Source organism: Sciurus carolinensis, chromosome 13 (genome assembly GCF_902686445.1).
Source record: "Sciurus carolinensis chromosome 13, mSciCar1.2, whole genome shotgun sequence".
In the NCBI taxonomy this organism is placed as follows: Eukaryota; Metazoa; Chordata; class Mammalia; order Rodentia; family Sciuridae; genus Sciurus; species Sciurus carolinensis.
Window position 1 is genome coordinate 81,435,128 of NC_062225.1, and position 25,285 is coordinate 81,460,412.

A 25,285-nucleotide genomic window follows, 5' to 3' on the forward strand; every position below is an offset into this window, starting at 1 on the left:
CTAAATTGCTGGGAGAACTTGGGGTGACTAGATGGAAAACAATCACAATATCTGGAGCCAATTCCTGCCTCAACCTCCCTTGCCTAAACTTGCTGGAACATTTCACTTAACCTCTTCTGTCCAATTTCCTCAAGTGTAGGTGAAGATGATTATACCAACTCTGTAGAACTTTAGCAAGGATTAAATCAAGTAATACAAGTAAGAATATCAAAGAGTGCTTGTCACAGTTTAGGTATTCAACATCTGGGAAGTATCACGGTTACTCTTACAATAATGCACTATTCACAGAACTTGGATAGAGTAGGCAGAATAAGGCTACACCTGCAAAGGTGAATTTTAATATTAATATTTAATATTTTAATCCCTGAAACCTACGAATACATTACTTTCCATGCCAAAAGGGACACTGCAAACGTGATTAAGTGAAGGACCTGGAAATGGGGAAATTATTTCTGGATTGTCCAGACGGACAGTGTAATCACCAGGACTCTTAACAGAGTCAGGGCACTTAAGCAGAAGTCGACAGGGGTTTGAAGATGCTGTGCTGCCGGATTTGAAGACGGAGGCAGGGCCATGAGCCTCGGAATGAGAACAGTCTCTAGAAGGTGGAAAAGACAAGGGAGTGGTTCCCCCAGAATAGCCAGGAGACATGCAGCCTTGAGGACACCAGTGAACCCACCTCAGGCTTCTGACCTCCAAAATACAAGATGATAAACTTGTGTTGCTGTAAACCAGTCAGTGCACAGTTATTTGTTAGAGCAGCAGTAGGAAATGGATACAGAGGGTGACTGCATCCTTGAATATAGACAGCAGAACACCTCTGAGCAACAGTACTATGACAATAGCTGGTCCCCTGACCCTTCCTTCACCCATCTCCATGTATTTCTTCCCCAGGGTAGTACTACTTTCTGAAGATGAGAGGGTGCTGGAAACCACAATGATTATTCCCTGCACAAATGTAGAGAAAAAGGTCTAGTAAGTGTGTGTGTGTGTGTGTGTGTGTGTGTGTGAGTGTGTGTGTGTGTGTGTGTGTGTGTGGTGTATAGACATAGGCATCTCAGAATTGAAAAATTCCACATGATGGGGGCAATAATTCAGCCCTGCTCAACTCCAGAATGCCCAGCCCGGCAGGATGAGGATAAACGGTGGTTACCATGGCAACGGCATCCCTTGCTCCTGCTTACCGCCTTCCCGGTGCAGCTCACCACTGTGCATGTGATGCCGTCACCGTCCGGGGCTCAGCAGCAGCAGGCCAAGGCCAGACTCTGCACCCCAAGGCCAGACCACGGCTGCTACTTTATGAGCTTTTAAATTAATTTCAGGGATGCGAGAAACCAGGAAGTAGATTTGAAAATAGGGGAGGGGGGCTTGAGGTACCGTGGACAAAGCCCTGGACTCAGGATCTCTTCTTAAAAGTTCCTCCCTCCCCTTTTGCACATTGAACAGGCCAGAATGACCGAAGAGGCTGTCTGGGAGTTGTGAGATTAAGCTCGTGAGGAGATCATCACCTTCAGCTAAGGAAGAAGTTGGGCGAAAGCATGGTCAGGTTGATGGCTCTTCCTCAGTGATCCTAAAGTGGGTCCTTCCCACGGTAGGGTCAAGTCCTAAGGGGCAGCTGGTGTCAAAGGAGACTGTTCTCTGTGTTGTTTACAGTTCCTATCTTTCTCAGAAGCGTGTCCATTCTGAAGTGAATTAGGAGACTGTGAGGAGCCCACGGTCAGGCCTGTCCACTGGTGACAAGCCTGTTGAACTGCTCTGCTTCCTTTACAGCTCCTCAGGGACCATACCAGAGCTCTTAAGCTCTGCCCCTGGGAAGGACTTTGGGGCCCAGGTACCATGAAGCAGAAGGAAATCCTCAGGCCCACCCTGTGAATTTATTCTAAGAATGCTAAACTAGCTCCCCTCCAGTAGGGAAGCTGAGACACACACACAAGTAACGGTCACCCAGGTCTACACTGAACTCGTGTAGGCCACGCTTGTCAAGTTCACGTTCCTCTATCAGCTCCTATCACCAACCACTGCACTGCCAGTCTCCAGGAAGAAGTGCCAGGGAGAAATGCGTTGCTGTAGGGACAGACCAGGGAGCTAGCAGTGCTGACAGAGCAAGGGTACACCAGGCCATCTCATAAAGCTTCATGAAAAATAGAGTCGCCAACTGGAGTTCATCAATTAAATATGGGAGCCTGGTGGGAGCCAGAGAGCTGGCTGTGGGGCCACCTGGAGTCAAGAAGCAGCATGGAGCTTGCTGGGATTCACTTGTGTGTGATGTTCACAGTATGCGTGACTTGTTCCCCTCACTACAGCACCCAGGGGGACGTGTCACAGGCCAAGAGAACAGCTTGAGTTCAGAGCTGGTGGTGTGATGTTGAAGAACGTTTGGGGACCACAAGTAGCTTTGTTTGCTGTGCATGGATTTCTGCAGTGAGGAAAGTTCTCAGGCCCTTTGGCAGATAGTTCAATTCTCCTGCCTACCCTCTCAGTTACTGAAACAACTGTGCCTTCGTTCAAGGTCTCCGTGTTCCCGGTCCCAGGAAATAGATGATGATGGTACTAAAACTCATCAAAACAATCTTGTTCCCTGTTTTTATTTTTATTTTTTATTTTTGTGCCTTTGTGATAGAGTTTGGGTCAAAGAGATGGAAGAGTAAGTCTGCTAGAGGTAGAAGACAATTCTTGGAAATCTTTTGACTTCATTACCAAAGGGGACAAATGCACCTGGCACCTCTTCCCTTTCTCTGGCAGACTTAAATGATGATGTGAAGCCTAGAACCAGAGCAGTCATGTTGTATTCATGAAGGAAAGGCCCAAAGACTCTCAGAAATGTTCAGCAGTCATGACCCACCTCCTCCAGACTTCTTTATATGCAAGAAAAACAGACTTTTATTTAAGCCATTGTTTGGTGAATTTTTTTTTTTTTTTTTGCATGGTACTGGGGATTGAACTCAGGGCCTTGTGCTTGTGAGGCAAGCCCTCTACCAGCTGAGCTATCTCCCAAGCCCCTGTCTGGTGAATATTTAATTACTCATGGCCAAGTCATGAAGACAGGCCCAGGAGATGGAAATGGAATTGATACTTTTTCCAGTAGACAAAGTGAGCCACAAGAGGGTTTTTGGCATTGCTTGGCATTAGTTTAAAATGAAAAGTGATACTACATGGATATTGTGAATATTTAAAGATAAAAGGAAGTATATAAAGTCAGGCAGGAAGGGCCCCTCTTGCCAACCCGTTGTGGAATTAAACATTATGAAGAGAGAGGAGGCAATGAGAGATGAGTGTATGGTTTTCAAAAATAGGATTGCGCTCTCTCGCTCTCTCTACCTCTCTCTCTCTAGTGCTTTGTAATTTTTTTTTTTTCACCTAAGGATATGTCGTGCATTCAGGAGGCTTACGAAGGGAGGCAGGATATCGTGTGAGTTGTACTAAGGAAGATGGAGCTGCCATTTATTCAGTAATCTCCAACCAGGGCATGATCGGAGTTAGAGAAAGCCTCCCCTCGTAATGGAAAGAAATATGGGAAATGGAGGTATGGGGAGCTTCCCAGGTGCAGGGCTATGCTAGGCGTTTTCATTTCATTTCAACACTTCTGTGAGATTGTTCTCATTTTACAAATGAGGAAACACAGCCTCACTCAAAATAGGAAGCCCATTCTCTCCCACCCGAAGCCTCTGAGCTGTTTCACCAACAAATGGGCTTGCCTTTGGGTCCTAACTGCGGCGTTCGCCTGCTGTGACTGGCAGTATTTGACTTCCCCTGGGCATAATGCAAAGGGAGTGCCCAGAAAGTCTCTTCCTGGTGGGCCTGCTAAGAGGAAAAACACCCGGACCTGCTCCTAAGGGATGAAGGCCCCCTTTGGGGTTGGCTGAAGCAGAGTGAGGCAGAGGCTAATTGGCCTGGTTTGGAGGGGAAGGGGGAAAGGAGAAGAAAGTCAACAGAAATGCCACGTGGAGACCCTCAGGCTGGCTCCCCTGCAGACTGTCAAGCAAAGGAGTGTTTGGGAAAATGATAACCGGCAACACCCATGCTGAAGTGAATTAGGCTGTGGGTGGCCCTCCCTGGGACAAGGGCTGGAAGATCTGTCAGCGGGATTCATCATGAATATGCAATTTCCCGAATGTCATTAAGCCAGTGTTTCCCCAAACGGGGACATCGGGGACATCGGCCAAGTGGATGCTGTGATTCCAATGCCAGGACTGTGTTGCCACAAAAGCAACGGTGACGAGAGACCACTGAGCCCCCAACTTGCAGTTTACGCACCAGAGGGCTTTGACCATGGAGAACCTCCTGCTACAGGGGTCTCTTTCTGTTGGCTTCTACCCGCCAGAGCCCAGCTGGGCAGGGCTGCCAAGGAGCCTTTTCTCACCAGCCACCTCCCCACGCTGGTGCCAGCTCTCACCCCACTTCTCCAGCCTTCGCTTTCCACTGGATCCAAGCATATCTTGCAGGTAGAGTTCACTTTATCTTTCTTCCCTGTGCTCGGGAGTGTTTGGGGACAAGATCTTATCTGACTGATGTCTGATTCTTGATGGTCTTACCTATAGCAATGCAAATGGCAGGAGCTACTTATATTTTTGTTGGGTGAATAAATGAAGAGCTGGTGAAGGAGAGAGGCATCCTCTGCTCACAGGCAAGAGGACACAACGTGAGGGGCTGAGTGGAGGAGCTCCAGGCCTGTGGGTCCGTCTAGCTCTGCAGGATTGGGGAGTTCTCCTTCACATGCTGTCACCTCTGCTTGGTGAGGAGACCTGGGCATGTGGATGAGTGAAGAGTGTCCCGCAAGAAGAACCACTGGATAGATTATTCCAAGAAGAGTCCTAAGAGATTATTTAGTCCTGACATCTTTTGTGATGGGGAGACTGGCCCAAGGAAGAGAAGAGCCTGGCCTGAGGTCTAATGGGGGCCAGTGTGGGGCTGAGACCCTGATGTCATTCCACTGCCATGATGACCTCAGGGATGTCCAGCCATGTACAACTCATCAACTGTCTTCTAAGAATTTTACTGGACCTTTCAACTTGTTTCTTTGTTTTCTCCTACTCCTAAGTAAGTAAGTAACTCCTACTTGCTGCTAGTCTTCCTGGTTCTTGGTGGACTGTGATGAGTCATGGGGAAGGATACTGCAGAGTGAAGCATGGGCTCCAGGAAGAGAGAGGAGAGAGGGAAAGTCGACAGGGAGTGAGGACAAAGAAGGAGTGGGCTGAACTAGGGAGTAGTTAGCAGGGAGAGGGGTGAGGAAGGATGGGGAGAGGAAACTTGCATCCCTGAACCAGGAGCACCTTGAGGCAGTTTGGTGTCTTATTCATCTCTGTGTCCCCAGGCCTGAGGACGGTCCTGGGCATGGCCTGGAGAAGGGGTTTGGGAACTCTGTTGAGTGAATGAATGAGCCGTAAGCTGTAGAATGGCCAAACCCACCTCCTGGGAAATCAAACCCTTGTTGCCACGTGGGGCCGACTTCCCACTTCCACATAGGAAAGCTGAGAAGTAACTAGGGAAGCTTTTCAGAGTCATCCTGAAGCTTTTTCAAAGTACAGGTGTTGCTCCCACTTTCTTCATATGGAATCAGAGGGGGGAAGATTGGGCTCCCTCAGGCAAGGGCAGATCAGGGGTCTTCTTTTAGACTTCCTGTTTCCCAGGCCTCTTCTGCAGGTGACGCGACATGGCTGCAGGGTCTTCTCTTTGGCCTGAGTGAGGGTTTGATGGGGCTGAATGTCTTCATGGATTTTCCCAACACAGGAACCATCACCCAGTAACAGCCCCACTTTCACCGCTGCCCATCCTCAGAGAAAGGACTGGTCAGGTGCTCACGGAAGGGGAGGGGCCTTGACATGGTGAAGTGCTTGAAAGAGGAGTTCCTTGCTCAGCAAATTGGCTCATGAGTCCCCTGGACAGGCTGTAGGGGTCACACAGATTTAAGCAGCCTCTTGGACCACCTGCCTCCTTACTCAGGGTTGAGATCACTTCAGCCTCCAAAAAGGACGTTATTGCAAACAGACGCTTTTCTTCTGGAAGGAGGCCAAAACCAAGAAAGGCGACCCTCTCCCCACCTCTAACACTCTGTATGTCCACATGTGCACATATGCACATGCTAAGGGAAGATCATGGCTTGTTAAATTCCAATCCCTGATGATCGACAAGGTCTGCCTTGCACTGCCCACTTGGGTGAGGTGCATTTTAGAATATAAAGAAGATCGTCCTCCTAGACTCCAAACTCTCACCATCCCCTTTGGCTCTCCCGACAAATCGTAAGTCCCTTAGAAGGATGTTCACATGAAATCTAGTCAGACGTTGGTATGTTAGTATAAATGAATTATGAAGAAGGTTTAGCAGAACAGGTTTGGGTGAGAGCTGGAGCAGAGTGGAGTGGGCAGGCCTGGGATAGGGGGTTAGGGAGCAGAGAACAGTCCAAGGGGGGCTGCTGAAGGCAGAGACAGCTCCTTTCACACGGGGCCATCACGGGCCTCTTCAGAAAGCTTTGGAATCGAGAGGGTTTGGAATGATCTTTCAAACCTGTTCCTAGCCCAGAAGAAATCTACCATTTGGCCAAGTTCCCTCATTTCCTAGATGAAGGCTGCCTCCAAAGCAGCCATAGGTGAGCACAGGCCCCTGTTGTATTAGTCAGTTTTTTTGCCACTGTGACCAAAAAACCTAACAAGAACAATTTTAGAGGAGGAGAAGTTTATTTGGGGGCTCACAGTTTCAGAGGTCTCAGTCCATAAATGGCTGGATCCATTCCTCCAGGATCTAGGTGAGACAGAAAATCATGGCAGAAGGGTGTCAGGGAGGAAAGCAGTTGGGAACATAACACCAGGAAGGAGAGAGAGAGAGAGAGAGAGAGAGAGAGAGAGAGAGAGAGAGAGAGAGATCTTCTCTCATCACAGACAAATGTACAACTCAAAGGCCTACCCCTACCCCTCCAGCCACACTCTACCTGCTTACAGTTACCGCCCAGTTAATCCCTGTCAGGGGCTTAATCACTGGTTAAGACTCTCATAACCCGATCCTTTCACCTCTAGACTTTCTTGCATTGTCTCACACATGAACTTTTGGGACACACCTATATCTGAACCACAACACCTGTGTTTAGTGATATGGTGAGATCACCTTTCATTTTCTCTCATCTATGCCTGATCTCTAAGCTGCATGTGAGACATTGCTATCCGTATCATTTAAGTGAAGAAACTGAGGTCCAAAGAGTCTATGTCACTTGCTCAGGGCACACAATAAGAGTCAGAGCTGGAAAATCCAAAAGTTGGAACCTATGCACAGCTCAGCCATTCACTAGCTGTGCAATTTTAGACACGATACATTCTGTGTTTCAGCTGCCTCTCTGTAAAATGGAGATAGCAGTGGTACCTAGTGGTACCTAGACAGAAGGCTGTCTTATGAGTTAAATAATTAACACAAAGAACATGCATAGAAGAGTGTCTGGCACATACTAAGTGTTTCATAAGTACTGGCTATGATGATTATTCTAGTTATTATTCACTTCTGCTTCCAGGGGATCCTATATATCTTCTCTGTTCTCTCACAGCATCTACTTGATAGGAACTCAGTAAATATGAGCTCCTTTCCCTTTCTCTTTGCTTGTTTTTCTGAAAACTACCATCAGGACCAGAAAAGTGCCATAACAACTTGCTTTAGCCAGCTAAACTTTTCGTCTGCCTTGGAAATAGGAGCCAACTCTGGCACCACTGGGTCAAAGTGAGCAAAGTGCAGGGCCTCTAAGTGTAGCCTTCGCCTGGCTGGAGTTCAGAGGATGTTTCCTTGGAAACACCTGGTGGAGATACAGGGCCAAGCCCCTGCCATCCACATGCCTCCGCCCCATATCACCGACACTTGGCCATCCAATCTCATGTTCTCTGTCCTTGACAAGGCTCTCTGATAAAGGGCTGACTAATGGACAGGCAGGGGAACGTCCTGCCAACATGCTTGTTTCCATTAGATTACAGAGGTATTTTTAGAGTGCCTGAGAAATATCTAGGATCTTGCCTTGCAAGATGATTTTGTGGAGTAGGACTCGAAAGAAAGAAATCTTAGCAAGGAAAAAAAAAGATTGCAAATGTTCCCTGCTGCCTGGAGTCCCTTCTTTCTACCACCACCTGCTTCACTTGAGATGGGGTTCGAGCATGATTTCTTCCGACACGCTTCTAGAACCTCTTCTGACACTACCTGTTTTTCAACAGCATCTTGGGGGCAATATTTAGCTCACGGTGTCATCATTTTCAGTTTTGGTGTTTTTATTTTTTATTTACTTTTTTGGTGCCAGGGGATGAACCCAGAGCCTCACCCAAGGTGAGGTATCACACCCCAGCCCTGCCATTGCCAGTTTACTTGCTGATCTCTTCCACTGATTGAGCTCCTCGAGAGCAGGGACCACGGCTGTTGGCTCCTTTCAGTATCTCTAGCTCTTAATCTGGGGATTTTGTAGAGTAGATGCTCAATAGTATTTCATGAATTAATGGACAGATAAATGGATGGGTGAAATACAAAATCCAAGCAGTCATTTTGTATCAGTAAATCTTACTGTGAGTGCAAGTACAAGTCCTAGCTCCTCTGTCTCAGCATCTCTCGCCCATTGCTAGTCGTCTGTCCCTTATCCCATGCCACATTTGCTCATGGTCCACTCTTTATGTGGTAGTCAGGTCATATTGGGAAGCATGTCCCTGCTTCCAACAGACACAGGAAGGATAAAGGAGCCCTAATCAGCACCCGCTGCAGGGCTCCAAGTCAGGATCAAGCAGAGGGGACTGGGGGTCTTCCCCATCAAGTTATAGATAACACTTTCTCATGTTTTCAAGATAAATACCACTGCTTGCAGCATATGAGGTGACAAATTGGTGGGACCCTTATAGTCACAGCACAACACTTTATTTGGATGAAGTCCCCATCAGTCCTCAGTACCTCAGACATAGTAAAAGCCCAGGGTCAGTTGTCAGGTCCATCCCAGGCAGCAGAACAGGGTAAAGCAGAGGCATACAAAGGACGAATCCATTTCTGCTTGGCAGGGCCTCCAATCCCGTCCCCAGGGGACATCAAGCAACCATACATGTTCACTCCCCTTCCCCTCTTGTCTTCTCCATTCCTAAGCTAGAATGTGACACTGTGGTGAGCTAATGGGTCAAATAAATCAGAGCAATGCCCTGGGAGAAAAGGAGACCGGGGCTCTGGTGACTCACAGAGCGGAGATGCCAGACCAACTTGGACTTTGCAAGCAAGCAAGCAAATCTTCAGTTATGTTGATGCCACATGTTTTCTGCCACACTCACATGAACTTTGATCCTCACTGAGGCATCCACATAAATGAAAAAAAATATATATATATGTGCATATGCATGTGTGTGTATATATGCACATTTATAAAATCACATACAGTCAGGGTTCCCAGTTCTATGTTTCTTCTCTATGAATTAATTTTTTGTCCTTCATGGGAGTCATTCATCCATTTGAATAATAAGCACATATTAACATATGTTCCTAACACAAAAATAACAGAAAATCTAAAACATCTTTGAAATCTTAAAAATAAATGGTGAGGGGCTGGGGAGATAGCTCAGTTGGTAGAGTGCTTGCCTCGTAAGCACAAGGCCCTGGGTTCAATCCCCAGCACTGCAAAAAAAATAAAATAAATAATTAAATAAATAAATAAATAAATGGTGAGACTAATTCTGAAGAAAATGATCATCCTTATTTGATATATATTGTTATAATCTCTATTAACTAGAATTCTCCACAACCCAGCCATTAGTCTGACCATTAATGTGTTAAGATGACTGACCTAGGTGTCTGATGCTACCTACCTCCAAATGTCACCACTATGTCCTCATCCTGAAAGCAGAATGGACAATAGCCCCATCTCCTCTTACCCTCAGGATATTCCTTGACTCTTCCAAGTTGGACTTGTCTTATATAATGTCTCCTAAAGCAAGCTAGAGCCTCATCCAATGAGTTACCCTGGCAACCCAGCTGTATCATCTTGAAAGATGTCTCCGGGCACCAGCTTCTGAGGCTGCGAGAGATTTGACTAGGACTGAGTTGCAAAGCCACAACATATTAGCTGTAACACGATGTCATCATCGATAGTGCCTTTGGTAGACATGTCACATTTTTAAAGAGAACATGGATAAAAATAAGTCCTACCTTGACTGTGCAGTGAGATTTACTTAGAAAGCAGACAAAGCTATCTATTTTCAGACACCATTTCTATCTTTTATGGTCTGCCTTGCATTTTTTTTTCCTACAAGAAAATACTTACAGTTTTTGCATTTTTCTCTGAAAATCTCATTACAAACTCAAACATAAGCAGACTAATTTTCAAGTAATCAGCTTTTTCATATTGGGCATCTCAAGTTTTACATTTTATTCTTTCATTTTCTCTTTGGGAAAATAGTGTTTAAGGAAGTTCATTGACTACTCTTTTGCTGGTAATTACTCCATGCATTCACAAGAAAATTAGCTAGCCACTTGACTCTGAGAATGAGAACCGTGTTGTTCTGCTGTGTTATGTTGCTTTCTACTTATTTTAGCTTTCTCTATTGAAAGGGTTATTGTGAATGGCTGCAGTTTGTTACTCTGGAGAACACACTTCAAAATGTTTTATTCCTTTCATTTATTCTTTGAATTAAGTTTTAGTTAAGCTATAAGATAGAACTCTTTTACTCATTTATTAATCTATTCTATCAACCACTTCACTTCTATTACTGGGAGCTGGAGATATAGAGAGGGATAAGCACAGCCCCTTCCTGTGGGCAGTTGGATAAGGAGATGGCCCTGGGGTCAAGTGACCTGTGCTACAGGGATACACAGGTCCAGCAAGGATCTAGTGACTAGAGCACCTGGGCTCTAGGATCTTGGTGTTGAAGGAACCAAGAGGTCGTGTAATTTGACCCCCTTAGTCAAGGTAGGAAGAAACAAAGGCCACACCTCCCTTTCCTACCTCACCGCCTCTGCCAGTCATCCTGATGTTCTCTCTACCCCACCAGCACTCCCATCTGGACCTTTGTGCCATATGTTATTCATTTCCATATCTCCATAGCAAAGTACTAGTGGACATCAAAAAATGTTTCCAGTGATCTCACAAATATTCTTTACAGGAGATAGACCAGGGATTTCTAACCCCTCTTAGTAAACAGGCCCTCTGTCCCCAAGAGGTTTGTAACTGGATCAGATTTCATGATTTGAGAGCCGGCAGGAGTCCCCCGGCCAGGATGCGAGGCTCCTGGCTTTCAGCCCCATTCTCAATTGTCCTAAGTTGGGTGCTTTCTGAGAGGAACAGAAGACCTACCTCAGGGTGGCCTTGACTACAGAGGGTTAATTATCCCACAAAACTGTGCTCCAGGGACTGTTTCAGGACTCTTCTGCAGTTCAGGGACCTCATCAAGGGCTCCAGTCTTTCTGTCTTCCCACTCCTCTGTGTTCAGCTCGGGAGTCACAGCCTCGCCATTGAACGTCAGCTGCAGCAACTCCAGGTGACACATGCAGACACCAGACAACCCAGCGTGCTGATCTTTCTATGAGGGAGACCACCCTTTTCCAGATCCCTCCCTGGTGCCAACCTGTCTTTTCTCTGATCCCTTTGCACTAGGTTCGGGTAACATGCCCATATCCTAGATGTGAGATAGTCCAGGAAAGCCTGACCTCTGCAGTGAGAGGAAGATGGTGGCCAGAGAGGAAGGGGTGGCCATTCCTAGTAACCAACAGTGCACGCCATCTTGTTTAACCAAGCCACCTCTCTGTGGTTCCTCAGTGCTGGCAGGAAGATGTATGATCCCATAGTTTGTGGCCATTACTTCTGCTTGAGAAGGAAGCTGCTATTCTCAGGTGGGCTTTTCCAACCTCTAAGGCAGTCAACCCACCCTGGTTTCCTACTGATCCAACTTCAGCACTGCCAACCAGGCGGTCTCACACTGGAAGCATAGGCTGGTCAGACCCTCTGCCTCGTCAGCTCTTGTGACTACTTGGAAAAGTAGGCACAGCAGACCATTTACATATGTCTGATGAGACCCCTCAGTCTTGGAGAATGAAGGACTTGACTATAGCCAAGCAGTGGGAGGGTGGCAGAGCTGGACTTGCCCCTCAGCACTCCATCCTAGAAGTCACCTGGAACTGCACTGGATGTGTTTCTAGACTATGATAAAGTAAACCACAGAAACCACTCACTAATGGAATCGGGATGATGGAGATTGCCATCAAGAATGTGTCTGCCTAGTGTAGTGGTGCCCCCTCCTCCACCAAAGAATCTTAATTAAGCTTCTCCAGAGACCATCACCAAAATTGTCCTTATTAATAGAATATCAGCAAAAATTTCTGCAAAGAACTCAATGTGGTTAGAACTTCCTATTCGCTGTGAGGATTGTGTTGCTCTGTCTTGTAAAAGCTCAGTTTGACTGCAGACTTGATGTTACTTCTGTTTTTGTGCTAAAACTTTTAAAACCTCTGACTAATCTAAAAAATGGGACAAAAAGCACTTTATGTGAACTTACACACAAAAAACAATACTGTTATGTAGACTCCTACAAAAATGTAAACCTCCAAGCCTGCCCTCATTCCCACTAGGTATAAAGTTTGAAGAATTTCCAGACTTGTGGTCCAGAGAATTTTAGGCAATAGCCCTTCTGGACCCTGCAGCAATGAACCTGCTTCCTGAAAATCTCTCCAGTGTTCAGCCTCTTTTGTCTACGTCACTAGTAAAGAGAGTTGGCAATGGAGCCCAAGCGCCTGGGTTGGAATCCTTGGGAAAGATCCTCAACTGCTTTGTGCCTTAGTTTCCTCACTTGTAAAATGGAGCAAATAATAACACTTGGCTCATACACCCTCGTGAGGATTTAATAAACTAACATATGCAGTGTGCCTGGAATTGTCTGGCACATGATGAACAGTTGGTGTCAGCTAGTATCATCTATCCATCATTCCTCTGTCCGTCTAACCATCCTCTGATATATTCTAGACATAAATCAAAGTGCCTGGTTTTCTATGGCATTTTATGTTGTAAAGTCAACCAGCCCCTCCATCAACACGCCCGGGGTGTGCCAGTCCCTCTGGAGCAGATAGTAAATTGATGAGTGCCACAGGGAAAAGAGACTCCTCTCCTGCCTCCCCACCCCAATACCTAGAATAGGATGCTTTGTCTCCCATGGGTCAGCCTTTGGAGGGACTCTGTCATGCCCCCACCCTGCCTGGGTGGCATGTAGCGGAGTCAAGGTCTCCCTGAGCCTTTCTCTCCAATCATGTGACACCTTCCGGGCTGTCACTGGCTGCTGCAGATGGGTGTTGGGCAGGGAGATTTGCTTTCCCCTGGCTCACTTCCCCAATCACTGAGCGAATTCCTCGGCACCTGCACCAGGGGCAACCTTGTCTCTCCTCCCACTTTCCACGCAGGAGCAGTGGGGGCTGGTAGGACCTGGCTGGGGTGCTGAGGAAGGCTGGTGTAGGTGCCCTGAAAATCCAGAGAGCCTCCCCACCACCAAGGGAGGGACATTCCCTGGAGCAGGTGGTCACTTGAGGCTGCATAGAGAGGGACAGGCCCAGAAGAATCTGAGCAGCACAAGCATACCACGAGGTCACCTGCCTCGCCCCCTACTCTCAACATGACCTTGGTCATAATGAGAGCAATGCTACCATCAATTGAACTGCAGGCACTTGGAAGATGGACATGAAGAACCATTTAACAGTGGGATCTGAAAATCAAGGAAGTGAAGGACCTGCCCAAGAACTCACAGCTCCTCAAGGCAGACCTGGATTCGTGTGGTCCAGAGCAGCCGTCTTTCCAGCTGTTACCTAGTAGATTCAGAGCTGCTGTCTTTGTCTCTGATAAAGAGATGCAAGGCCAAGATGATAATGTGTGTAAATTTACCTCACAGCTTTGTACCATTTAGTAATAAAAAATACATACTGGGCAAAAAATAAACAAATGAGCAAACACAAGACGACATCCATCTTGCCCGTGTCCCTAAAGACCTCGTGAACTCCACTGATGAAACACCGGTTTGTCTGCGCTTGCAATGGAAACACGTTGGGTGTATCTTTATTTTAGAGAGAAGGGCTTTCTTCAACAGAAAAACTGGTGTTGGTGTGAGGGTCTGACTGCATGGGTGCAGCCCAGCTGGCCTTTGCAGGAATACCCATGTCGATAAATCCAGGTCTTTCTCAGCAAGCCACCACCAATTCCTCTTAGGAAAGTGACAGAAACAAAGGCCCAGGAAAAGCCACTCTCTAAGCAAGTGGTGGGCTTGGGGCAGACAACTCTGGCAGGGAATTGAACCCAGATGACTGAATGAGCTTGGGGGTTGGAGTCAGCCTCTGCTACAGGGAGGCTGGACAGACAGACCACACGAAGGAAAATCCCAGCACGCTCTTAGAGGGGGCCTCCCCTTTCCACCGTGTGAGCCTTGCTTATCGCCTCTTCCTCCTGCTCACTTCCTGCTCTGTACAGGGGGTGTTTCTATCCTCTCTGCGTGTCTACATCCTTTCTGTCCCTTGGCTCCAGCCCCTCTGTAGAGGAATCTCTGCTCTCTCCTTTCCCTCCTCTGGGTTCCCAAAGCCTCGACTCCCCCATAACCTCACTTAGCTCTTAGGCGGCTGCATCTGTCAGTGTGAAATCCTCCTCGTGGATGTCTGTGGATGTCCTACCTGCCGAAACCCCCAGTGTGGAGTCCAGTGCTGCACACACAAGGTGCAGCTGTAGACACTTGATGAGTAACTCAACTCAATAAGTCAGGTTTGTCTGTGAGTCACTTGCGGGGGTTGTGGGGTACAGCGTGAGCTCCTGTATCTTTGCTCACTGAGTCACTGGGCGCCTTGAAGAGGGAAAATGAAAAGTAACTTCTCACTCCCAGTATTGTCCATTCTGTTGTTAAGACTATAACTCCAGCCACCAGTTTCCATGGTCTTCCAACACATCCTGGGAAAGTTCACCTGGTAGACATCTAGAAAGCAACCTGGATGCAAAACCTTGGGAGGTTAGGACTTTTCTGGTGTTCAGTACTCTCTGTGACCTGGACCCACTTTTACCCCAATGCCTCTTTGTTTATCAAGATTTTAGTCAACAGAACTGCTTGCTGTTCCTTACACTCTGCTCCTGTCTTTCTGCCTTTCATGATCTCAATGTTTGTGTCCCCTCAAAATTCCTATGATGAAATCCTAGGAGGTAGGGTCTTCGGGGGAGTGATTAGGTCATGAGTAGAAGCCAATGGGATTTGTTCTCTTCTAAAAAAAAAAGGCCTCAGAGCTGGGCACAGTGGCACATGCCTGTAAGTCCAGCAGCTTGGGAGGCTGAGGTAGGAGGATTGGGAGTTCAAAGCCAGCCTCAGCAAAAGCGAGGAGCTAAGCAACACAGTGAGACTCTGTTCTCTAAACAAAATACAAAATAGGACTGGGGATGTGACTCAGTGGTCAAATACCTCTGAGTTTAATCCCCAGTACCAAAAAAACAACAACAAAAAACTCAACAGAGGTGCTATAGATAAATCAGAAAATAGGCCCTTATCAGACATTGACTTGTCCAGCCTTGAGAACCGTGAGAAATTACTTCTGCTGTTTATAACCTATCTAGTTTATGGTATTTTGGTATAGCAGCTCACATGGAATAAGATGCTGTCCTTGTGACCTTACTGAGGTTGTACCTTCCTGATAAGAATGTCCTTCTTGAAGCTACAAATCCTATTTAAATTTCAAGGTAACTTGAAAGCTTTGGTGGAGATATTTATACAGAAATTTCCTGTACTGCCTTTGGGTGAATATCACTTTCTACCTCTCTTTGTTATTTACACAGCTTGTTGCATTTCTTCCGGGTCTGGGAGCCTAGGGGAGTGTGGGAGTCTGATGCAGACTCCACACCCTCAGAGCTGCTGGCTATGGACTTGTTATGGACAGCACTGTAGCTGTTTATTGAGAGTGAATGACCACTGATAGGTTCTCTGCTTTACTATCCTCAAAGGGATTTCTCTGAGACAGAGATAATGAGGTTCTTGGACATTTTAGTTAGACAGGTTTTGACCTAATCTACGACTGACATCTCCCATCTCTCCCCAGTGACAACAGGCCTGGGTTTCCTGAGTGGAGAAGCTGACTTCGAGGTCAGGGATGATCCCATTCACAGCAAAGTCGGCCATCACAAAACAGGCCCAGACTCCATGGAGAAACACTCAGTGGTCCAAGAACCAGTACAAACAGCGACAAGGGCGCAAACAGTGAACCAGACAGAGCTTTCTTTTGGCAGATACTTGATGGGCCACTGGAGACAAGGAGAGCTGGGATAGTCAGTCAGCTCCATTCCCAGACCCCAACGTGGTTAATGATAGCAGATCCAAGTCTGTATCACCACTTCAAGGATCAGAAAAATCTGGTAATGCAAAACAGCTTTACACTGGGAAACCCATGCATGGCTTTGCCTATTCAAGTCTGACCCTGTAATGGAAATGGGCTATTTCTTCCTCTTTGGCTCTATTTCAAACTAGAAATAGACTGTCCTAGGGCCATGAGCTGCAGAGATAACTAATACAGAGCAGGCCCCTCTGGCTTTAAATTCTTATTATCAGGGCAGAGTTGAAACACCTCCTCTTGGTTGTTAGTTGAAGCAATTAAGAAGTGGGTCTACCATGGGCTCCCCTTGCCCACTAAAGGGCTTCAACATCGTCATTGGTAAGGAGGAGGACAGGGCAGCCTGAGCGACTTCTAAAGGGCTCTTTGCAACCTTATCCTGAGGACCAGGAAGTTAAGGTATCAGCTAATAGCATTCCTTCAGGATGTCATAGTGGCAATGACCATTGATATCCCTCTAACTGACACCTGCCTTATCACAGGAGAGCAAATCCCTAGGGTGTGGAAGCCATCTGAAGTAATCGCACTCCACTGAGACAAGGCAAGTTCATCACTTGGGCCTCTGTGAGGTGCATGGTCTCTCTAATGCAAACCATACTAGTAGCTAGCTTTGCCCTGAGACGACCTCTCCAAAACAGTGCCCTTGGAGCCTCGCAAGGGACCCTGTTTTCCCAGAACTCACTTGTATTGTTGTATCTTTCTTGAGATTTCAGACCCAGCTCTTGTTTGCCACATTAATTCAAGTTGAAGTGCAGTTTCAATCATGTTGGTAAACATTCTGAATGGAAATGAGTTCCCAGGTTCTCACTAAAAATTGCAGCAGCCTCACCAGCCCAATCTGGATGACATTATGTGTCTTATGTAATGTCTATTTCCCTCAGGGATTAAAATGCTCTGTCTATAGCTCTGCCTGACAGATTTTTAATGTGCTCGACTCCTAATTACCTCGTATTAACAAGCAGAATCTGAATCCCTGAAAACTGATCATCCAAAAAATCTCTTTTGAGCCAAGAGTTTTATTTTCAAAATTGATTTGGATCAGATGTTGAGAAGAGATAATACTGATCTTTGTTAGTTTCTTTTGATAGAATATCTGATGGGGCAGTAAGTGCTCCAGGGACACTGTTCAGTGTCTAGAAAGCCTCCCACATTCAGGTACCTAACATGGAGCTGCTAATCAACCTCTCATCACAATTACAGCCTACGAAATAAGCAAGGCTCTGAGTGTTCTCCCCATTTGACGGATGAGAAAACTGAGGGTCAGAGTGTTTTGTTGATTTGTTTAACAAAACTGTAAGCATAAAGGACTTTTCTAAATTCACGTGGCTAGCCTATGGTAGAGCTAGGTACCCATCCTGCCTTCTGATTAAACCTCATTGCATCTACCTACATGCAGGGAAAATAACTAGAGCATCGTGAGGCTCTGGGGAGAAGGGAAGGACTCTACCTAGTGAGAAGTTTAGAAAAGCTTGCAGAATTGTGTGGAAAAATCTGAAGATGCTTTCTGAAAGTTGGAGTGGGTGCAGCTAAAGTCATGGGGACATGGAGGACAGAGGAGGAGATTCTTCTGACTTTGAGATCTGGGACGATCAAGGAAGACTCCCCAGGGAGAAGCTGTGCTCTGGTCCTGTAGGATGGCCAGGGTGGAGTAACAAGAGGGCACCTAATACCGGATGCTCCACAGTGAAGTGAACCAGAGAAGGGCTGAGATGGTGCTCTTGCACGTGGCCCAGAGGACACAGAAGCACAGAAATGTGGCAGAAAGGCTCGGCGGCCAGCGGTTTGTCACTGCTTGCCACCTTGTTGCCAAGTCTCCTGGCTTTCCAACTCCGATGATTCCAGGATTAGGGGTGCACCTCCAGGGGCTCCATCACCATCCATGGTGAGGCTCCAGAGAGGTCAGAATGAAGTACATGGAAGTGAAAGAAAGGAAGGAAAGGAAACAGGGAGGGAGCAGAGAAGAGAGACGAGGAGGGCGGAGGCAGGAGAGAGGCCGTGGCAGAGCAGGGGCAGGATCGCTTCCTCTGCTGCAGCTTGCTTTCTGGACTGTCTCTGCAGGACTACCAAAAGGGCTGTATTTGGTCATTTCTTGATTTTTTTCTTGTATTTTGTTTCAACCTAATGTACATCACACAGTGGTCCTCCTGCCACTGTCCTGCACACTCGGGGCTCTGAACCACAATAAGTATATTTCATTCAAGTTTTGGGTCTCTGGTCAATGAGATGTTTAATTTTCCAAGCAGACTGATATGTCCAAATCCACCCTTCCTCTGAGGATCAGCTCATCACTGAGGTCCCCAGCTCTTCCCTGTCCCTCCTGTCCTGATCACAGGGCCCAGTATTACAGCTGTTTGCATCTGTTTTAATCTCCGTCTCGACTAAGGCTTCTTGGTGGCTCAGACTCCCCCCGGGTGGGGATCTGATGTTCCCCTCCACAGAGGCAGTGCTACGCAGCCTCTGGCACACGCAGCGCTCAGGGGAATGAAGGGAAAGAAAGGATTGCACTTCATCCCCCTGGAGTCTCTCCGTTTTCACTGACATGGGGCTCTGAAGAAAATAAAGCTTAATTAATACGTCCTGAATGAGCCAGAAGAAAAGCTACCTACCAGCTGCAAACACATTCATGATTGAAATCATTATTCTTACTCTTGTGCCAGTGAAGTCTATCTGAATACCTAGTTTTTCTCTTTTTGTCTTAGTGTCAATCAAGACTCAATACCAGCTGTCATGGAACCTAGCATGTTCAGTTTGTCAATGGCTACAAGCATCTTTTTTGGTTCTTGACCTTTCTTGGGACTACAGACCCCTACATGAAGACAATGAGAGAGATACACATAACATTTTACATAGTTTCAGTGTGTGCAGAATTCCCAAAGCCTGTATCAGGACATTCCCAGGTTAATGTCTAGACAAGTTCTCAAAATATAATTCAGGGATTTTCCTCATAGAACCATCTGGAAGGACAGAAGCTCTGAGGAAAGGACTCAGTAATCTGTCAACGAGCAGTCAGCCCAAGTAACTTTGATGGACGCTGAAGTTTGAAAGCAACTGGTAGTTATCAACTTTTTTCATTTGCACAAATGCTAAAGCTTAGAACAAGACTAACAGAGGCTCTTATCCAAAGTCATGCAGCCAACAGAGCAGACCTTAACTAGCACTTCAGATTTTATATTCTACAAGATACAGGTTATACGCCTATAACCTATATGCATAATATGTATGCATACAACTTTCAGGAAGAACAGCCTATTCCTGATAGTAGATTTTTAAACATAAAAAAATTTTGAAAGTATAATTTTAAAACCCTATAGAGAGTTATAGAATATTTTCATTATACTTTAATAATTAGAAAGTGTTTATTGCCAGGTGTGGTGGTATACACCTATACTCCCAGAAACTCAGGAGGTTGAGGCAGAAGGAGGAATGTTTGAGGCTAGCTTTGACAATTTAGCAAGGCATTGTCTCAAAATAAAAAAAAAATAAAAAGGGCTCGGGTATGTAGCTTAGTGGTAGAGCACCCCAGGTCTAATCCCCAGTACTGCAAATAAATGAATAAATATTTTTAAATGTTTCTTTTTCTATTAAAATACTTTAGTATCAAATATCCAAATTTTCCTGATTTTGTGATATCATTTATTTTTGTTTCAGTACGTGTTGCTGGGTAGTTGTGTCAAAAGAACTTTTGTGAGTAGACTTGTTTTTCAATGTTTTTGAACTAGAAAATTCTTTATTTCTTATAGGACTCCAAGTATATATTTTGCTGTAAAATAAAAATGTCTTTGTCAAGTGAAAATAAACTCCCCCAGGTTCTGAGTGCACTGAGGACAGTGTAGTGACAAGTGACAGTACAGTGTCCTACAGATGCACAAAGGTAATGAGAATGAATGAACCAATGAATGAACTTGCTCATAGACAAGCTGGAAGAGAAATTCGCTAAAGCCAAATTACAAAGCTCTTAAGGAAATGATCACTTGGAGGGACATGGGATGACTTGGCAGGAACTCTCGTTACATGCGAACAAATTTCACCAAGATTGGTGATGCTGAACCAATGGTGACCATCTTGGACTCTAGGTCTCTCACACCTGTCTCAGGGGCACTTGCCAGCTGCCTCACTGATACCCAACAATCTTTTGAGAAGAAAACTTTGTGTAATGAAGAAAGCAGAGATGCAGGAGAGTTGGGCTAGAGCCCAGCAGAGCAGCCTTTGGCTGTTTATGACCCTGAGAACCAATCTCTTTCATTTGCAACATGATAAGCAGCAGGAATTGAGCAAGGCAGGCTCCTTTCTGGAGAAGCAGAGTGAGGGTCAGGGCACTGAGGACTGGAAGGAGATGCATCATAAGGTCCTTCAATGCTACACTGCATCCTGTCTGGCAGCTGGGACTGGGGAGTAGCTTTGTGCTTGGGAGGACACAGAACTCAGTCCTGAAGAAACTACTTGGAGAATGAGGATGGCACAGTCCTATGCTGCAGCCTGCTGTGCCACTGTCCCCCCTGGAATACACAGCGGACACCACTGTCCCCCCTGGAATACACAGCGGACACCACTGTCCCCCCTGGAATACACAGCGGACACCACTGTCCCCCCTGGAATACACAGCGGACACCACTGTCCCCCCTGGAATACACAGTGGACACCACTGTCCACCCTGGAATACACAGCGGACACCACTGTCCACCCTGGAATACACAGCGGACACCACTGTCCACCCTGGAATACATAGTGGACACCACTCTCCTCCCCTGAAATGCATAGTGGACACCACTGTTTGATTAGGGTACATTTTCCCATTAAACCTCGCTGAGTCTCACATCCCTCTCTGTATAACATTCTATATTGCCATTGAACTTGGCATGTGAAATAAAACCCATTTCCTGGGCCCTCCAAAAGTAATCATCAAACACAATGGCAAACACAACTCAGGATGGGTCGTACATCACTTTGACATTCCTGCTTTCCTTGGGTTTCTACTAAGTGAGGTGACATGACAGGCCTTCTTATTTCTACCAGGTAGATAAGAAAACAGATTCAGAGAGGCAGAGATTTTGTAAACGTAGCACAGCTGGAATTGACTCTCACATCTGTTGGATTCCAAATCCCATGATTTTTTTTTTTTTTAACTAACCTTGTGATTACCTTTCAACTCAACCTGGGACAGCCCAAATGACTCCTGACGAGAATAATTTTGGAAGTCGAACTGTAAACATATATCAACGTTCATTTAGGGGTCTTTACAGGACTCCACTAGGTTTGTTCCTTGGTTTCTTTGACTTTTATATTATGGTAGATATGCAAATTAGAAATGGCAGCAGTCCTCCAAGGAAGAGGACCCTGGGATAGGGACACTTTCTCTCTCACATGGCTGCTTGCTTTCCTCTGGAATTGGCTTTTCTTTTCAAACTGTGGCCACTTCTCTGAAAATGCAGTTAAAATTGCAAACTCTCCATCTTAATTCATGATCTTGATTTGGCAACTGAAATGATTGTTGGAAACAGGAAATTCTCATGGGGAGAAAAATCAGGTACTTTGTTCTTGTTGATGAAATGCAAGTTCTCCCAGCCTATCAGCATCGATGCTGTGGTGGGAATAACAGAGCGTCTGCTATAACTTCTGTGACCAGAGACACAGACATCCCCATGTGCGGGGGTGCCAGACATTCCTGACAGAAGGTGTCCTCTTATCAGTTACAGAAGGCTCTGAGTTTGCACATGTCAACAGAAAAGGAAGGGGAATGTACTCATTTTCTAGAGCTGCCATAGCACAGTACCACAGACGGGGTGGCTTAAGCAACAGTAACTTATTGTCTTGGGTCCTGGAGTCTGGAAGTCTCCACAGGACGGGTCTCTCTGACTGGCTTGTGGACAGCTGCCTTCTCCCTGTTTCCCCTGGTAAGGACACCAGGTGAACTGCATTAGGACCCTCCCTAATGACTGCTCTTAACTCAATCACCTTTTAATTACTCTGTCTCCACATGCAGTCGCATTCTGCGTGCTGAGGCTTAGGGCTCCAACATCATAATTGGGGGGAGGGGCACACGGTTCATCTAAAACAGGTATGGAGCTTGAAAAAGTGACAAGCTATCACCTAGGGACTATCTTGTCTTCTAAGGCTAAGGGCGAAGTGCTCCTCCTATCACTGCATGAATTAACTTCTTGTGTTAATACTGCGTTTTGAAATCAACCTCTCTTTTTTCTATTCTTGCCTCAGCACCAAACATGTGTGCCACTCCTCTTTGAAGTGTGGTTAGCTGTGTCTTCCCCATTAGCTGGGGGAACCTGGAGGGGTGGCAGGACGCCCTTCCGTCACTGCGTGTCTACATCACAGGACTTCCTGAGGAGGTACGCTGATGTCTGATCTGTGACCGGCTCGGTTACAGCCCCTGGGGTTTGTGTCGATTGACATGAAGTGACTGTGGTCTTCGCAACTAAAAGATGAAAGATGCTTGGAACTGGGGAGGATCCTCCCCTGCCTGTTTTGCAAAGCTCCCTCCAGCAGCAGTTTGGTGGGTGGGCTGCTAAGGGGCTGCCTTGGGAATCTGGCAGAGGGGTTGGGCCGTGAGCCTCAGTGGAAGTAGGTTCTCCCATCTGGAGTGTCCGTTCCGCCTTCACTCTTGGTGTTGCTGGACTAAGGGCCTTCTTTTTCTACCCCACCTTTCCAATGTTTTTAAAGCAGACCTAGTGCAGAAAGAAGTTCCTTAACCTTTGAGATGCAGAGGTCTCTGAAGCTGGGCTTGGTTCCTGGCCTGGCAGATGGGTGTCTCCCACTATATCTGCCCTGACCTGAAGCTCATCAGGATTGGTTCTGGAGCAACTGAGGTGACTCTGCTGGAACCTGAGTCAGCCAGGTCAACAACAGGAACTGCACCAGGCTGACTGCAATGACAGAAAGACACAGGCCTGGGTGGGCTTGGCTCCCCCCATGGAGCACAGGATGGCTCATCCCCACCCCACCCACAGAGAAGAAATTACTGCAGACTGCCCGTTCCCCAGGATAATGATTGTGTCTTGCTGAATACTTGCATTTTTCAGAAGCATTAAAGCAAGTTTTTCTCATCAGTCCCTCTCCTGGGCCTATTACATAACCCACATCTTTCTCCCTGCCTCTCCCTTCTAGCTTATCAGAACTTCCTTTCTTTCTTTTTCTGTGTACGTGGCATATTTCTTCTGTGATTGTTCCCCAATTTCTGTCCTTGGACAACTCTGGAAGGTGAAAAAGATTTGCTTGGTTTCTGCTTATTTAACACAAAAGCACAGGTCAAGTTTGGATCTCACCGTTAGGAGGCTGAAATAAGAGGCTGCCAAGAGTTTCAACTGAGTTCAGAGAGTCATACATTCCTTTACTGAACAACCACCACCGCAATAAAAACCAATGCACTCGGGTGAGGTGGGGACATGGCAGATGGTTTTGGTACATGTGCAGGGTGGTATATGAGCAATGAGCTGTGCTTAATGTTCACATGGCTTCCAGCTTGAGGTGGGGGCTTTGTCAGGGTTGAATTCTTCAGTGTATGAAGGAAAGATCTCATTTCCTGCATTTCAACAATTTCTTCAAAGACTAAACTCCTCTGATTTTAAACAAATAGTGAGGAACAGATATCCAGTGCTCTTCTAACCTCAGGGTGATACTTCCATGAGTATTAGTGATATAAAAGTGACCTCGACATATCTCATTTGTCTGTGTGTTCCTTGGGGCTGAGAGTAAAGATAGTCCTGAAGCACAGGATAACTCCAGGTGAGAAGATGGTAGAAGATGTGACTTGGAAAAGTATGGAGAGTGGAATAACAATCTAGGAAATGCATTGATCCCACTTCTCTGCAAGAGTAATAATGGATGCATTTATCAGCAATTCTATATAAATATGTCTATAAGAATATAATTACTCAGATCTTCTTAGGAACGTCATGGTGATCTTATAATATGTACACACACCATACCTTTCTACACACACATTTAAGGAAATAATTTTGTATATACCTGTGGGATCCCAGATGTACAGCACTGGATTAGTCATAAGCCTGGGTTCCTGATACTCATCAGTGGCACATGCAGTAGCTCATCATTTATTTAGTTGGTTAGTGAACTTTCAATGCAATAAGCACTTGCAAATCCACCAACGAAATAAGCAACTATGACTATGACATAATCTATATCTAACCACACAGTCATTCCTCATTCCCTGTCTTGCTTCTTCCCAACAAACATTGACTGGATCCTGTATTTTTTATTCCTTTGCTTTCCCTTTTAAAACATTTTATTGCATTTATTTGTAATCCTACAACATATATTCTAATTTTACTTTTGTTTAATTTAGAAGCATTGAAACTTGCTTTGCACTTAGTGTTTTTGCTAGAGTTCAAACACTTTGACTGCTATATAATATTTTATTATAAGAATACAGTAGTTTATTTTCCACTTTTCTTTTGATGGGCAAATTTAGGTTGCTTCCGAGTTTTGTTGTAGCTCTGAGCATTCTTATACATGCCCCTTCTTGTAACATGGGCAGGAGTGGAATTGCTAGATCACAGCCTACAGGAAGTGGTGAGCCTCAGAGATAATGACAATGTGTAACATTTGTTACACTGCTTCCCATACACACATATGCATCTGAGTAGTTCGTATTGCCCAAATTCACATTTGCTGTAATTACATGATAAAAACAATATTTTTTTTGTATTTTAGTCAGAATAAGCTTAAAATGTATTTCTTCCACATGTATATCATTATATAAGTGTACACAAAATGGAAAGTGTTTGGTCATGCCAAAACCAGAACCAACACAATTCATAAACATAGACAAACCACAACAATATCACTTAAGGAGAAATTATACTTTTATGGGACAGTTCTATTTAATGTCCAGAAAAAGAGTAGCTTCTAAATAGTGTAAGATGTTAAGACTGCACCACATAGGCATTGATGTCAAGGTACACCACACCTTCTTCTTTGAAATGGGTTGTTGTGGAAATCTGGGTTT

The 25,285-nt window shown here is 45.8% G+C and overlaps 1 protein-coding gene across 1 annotated transcript in view; it reads right to left on the bottom strand.

The window, feature by feature from the left end:
* Vsnl1 (visinin like 1) overlaps positions 1 to 25,285 on the bottom strand; it is a 106,415-nt gene that overhangs the window by 33,590 nt on the left and 47,540 nt on the right. The gene's annotated exons all lie outside the window — the stretch shown is intronic.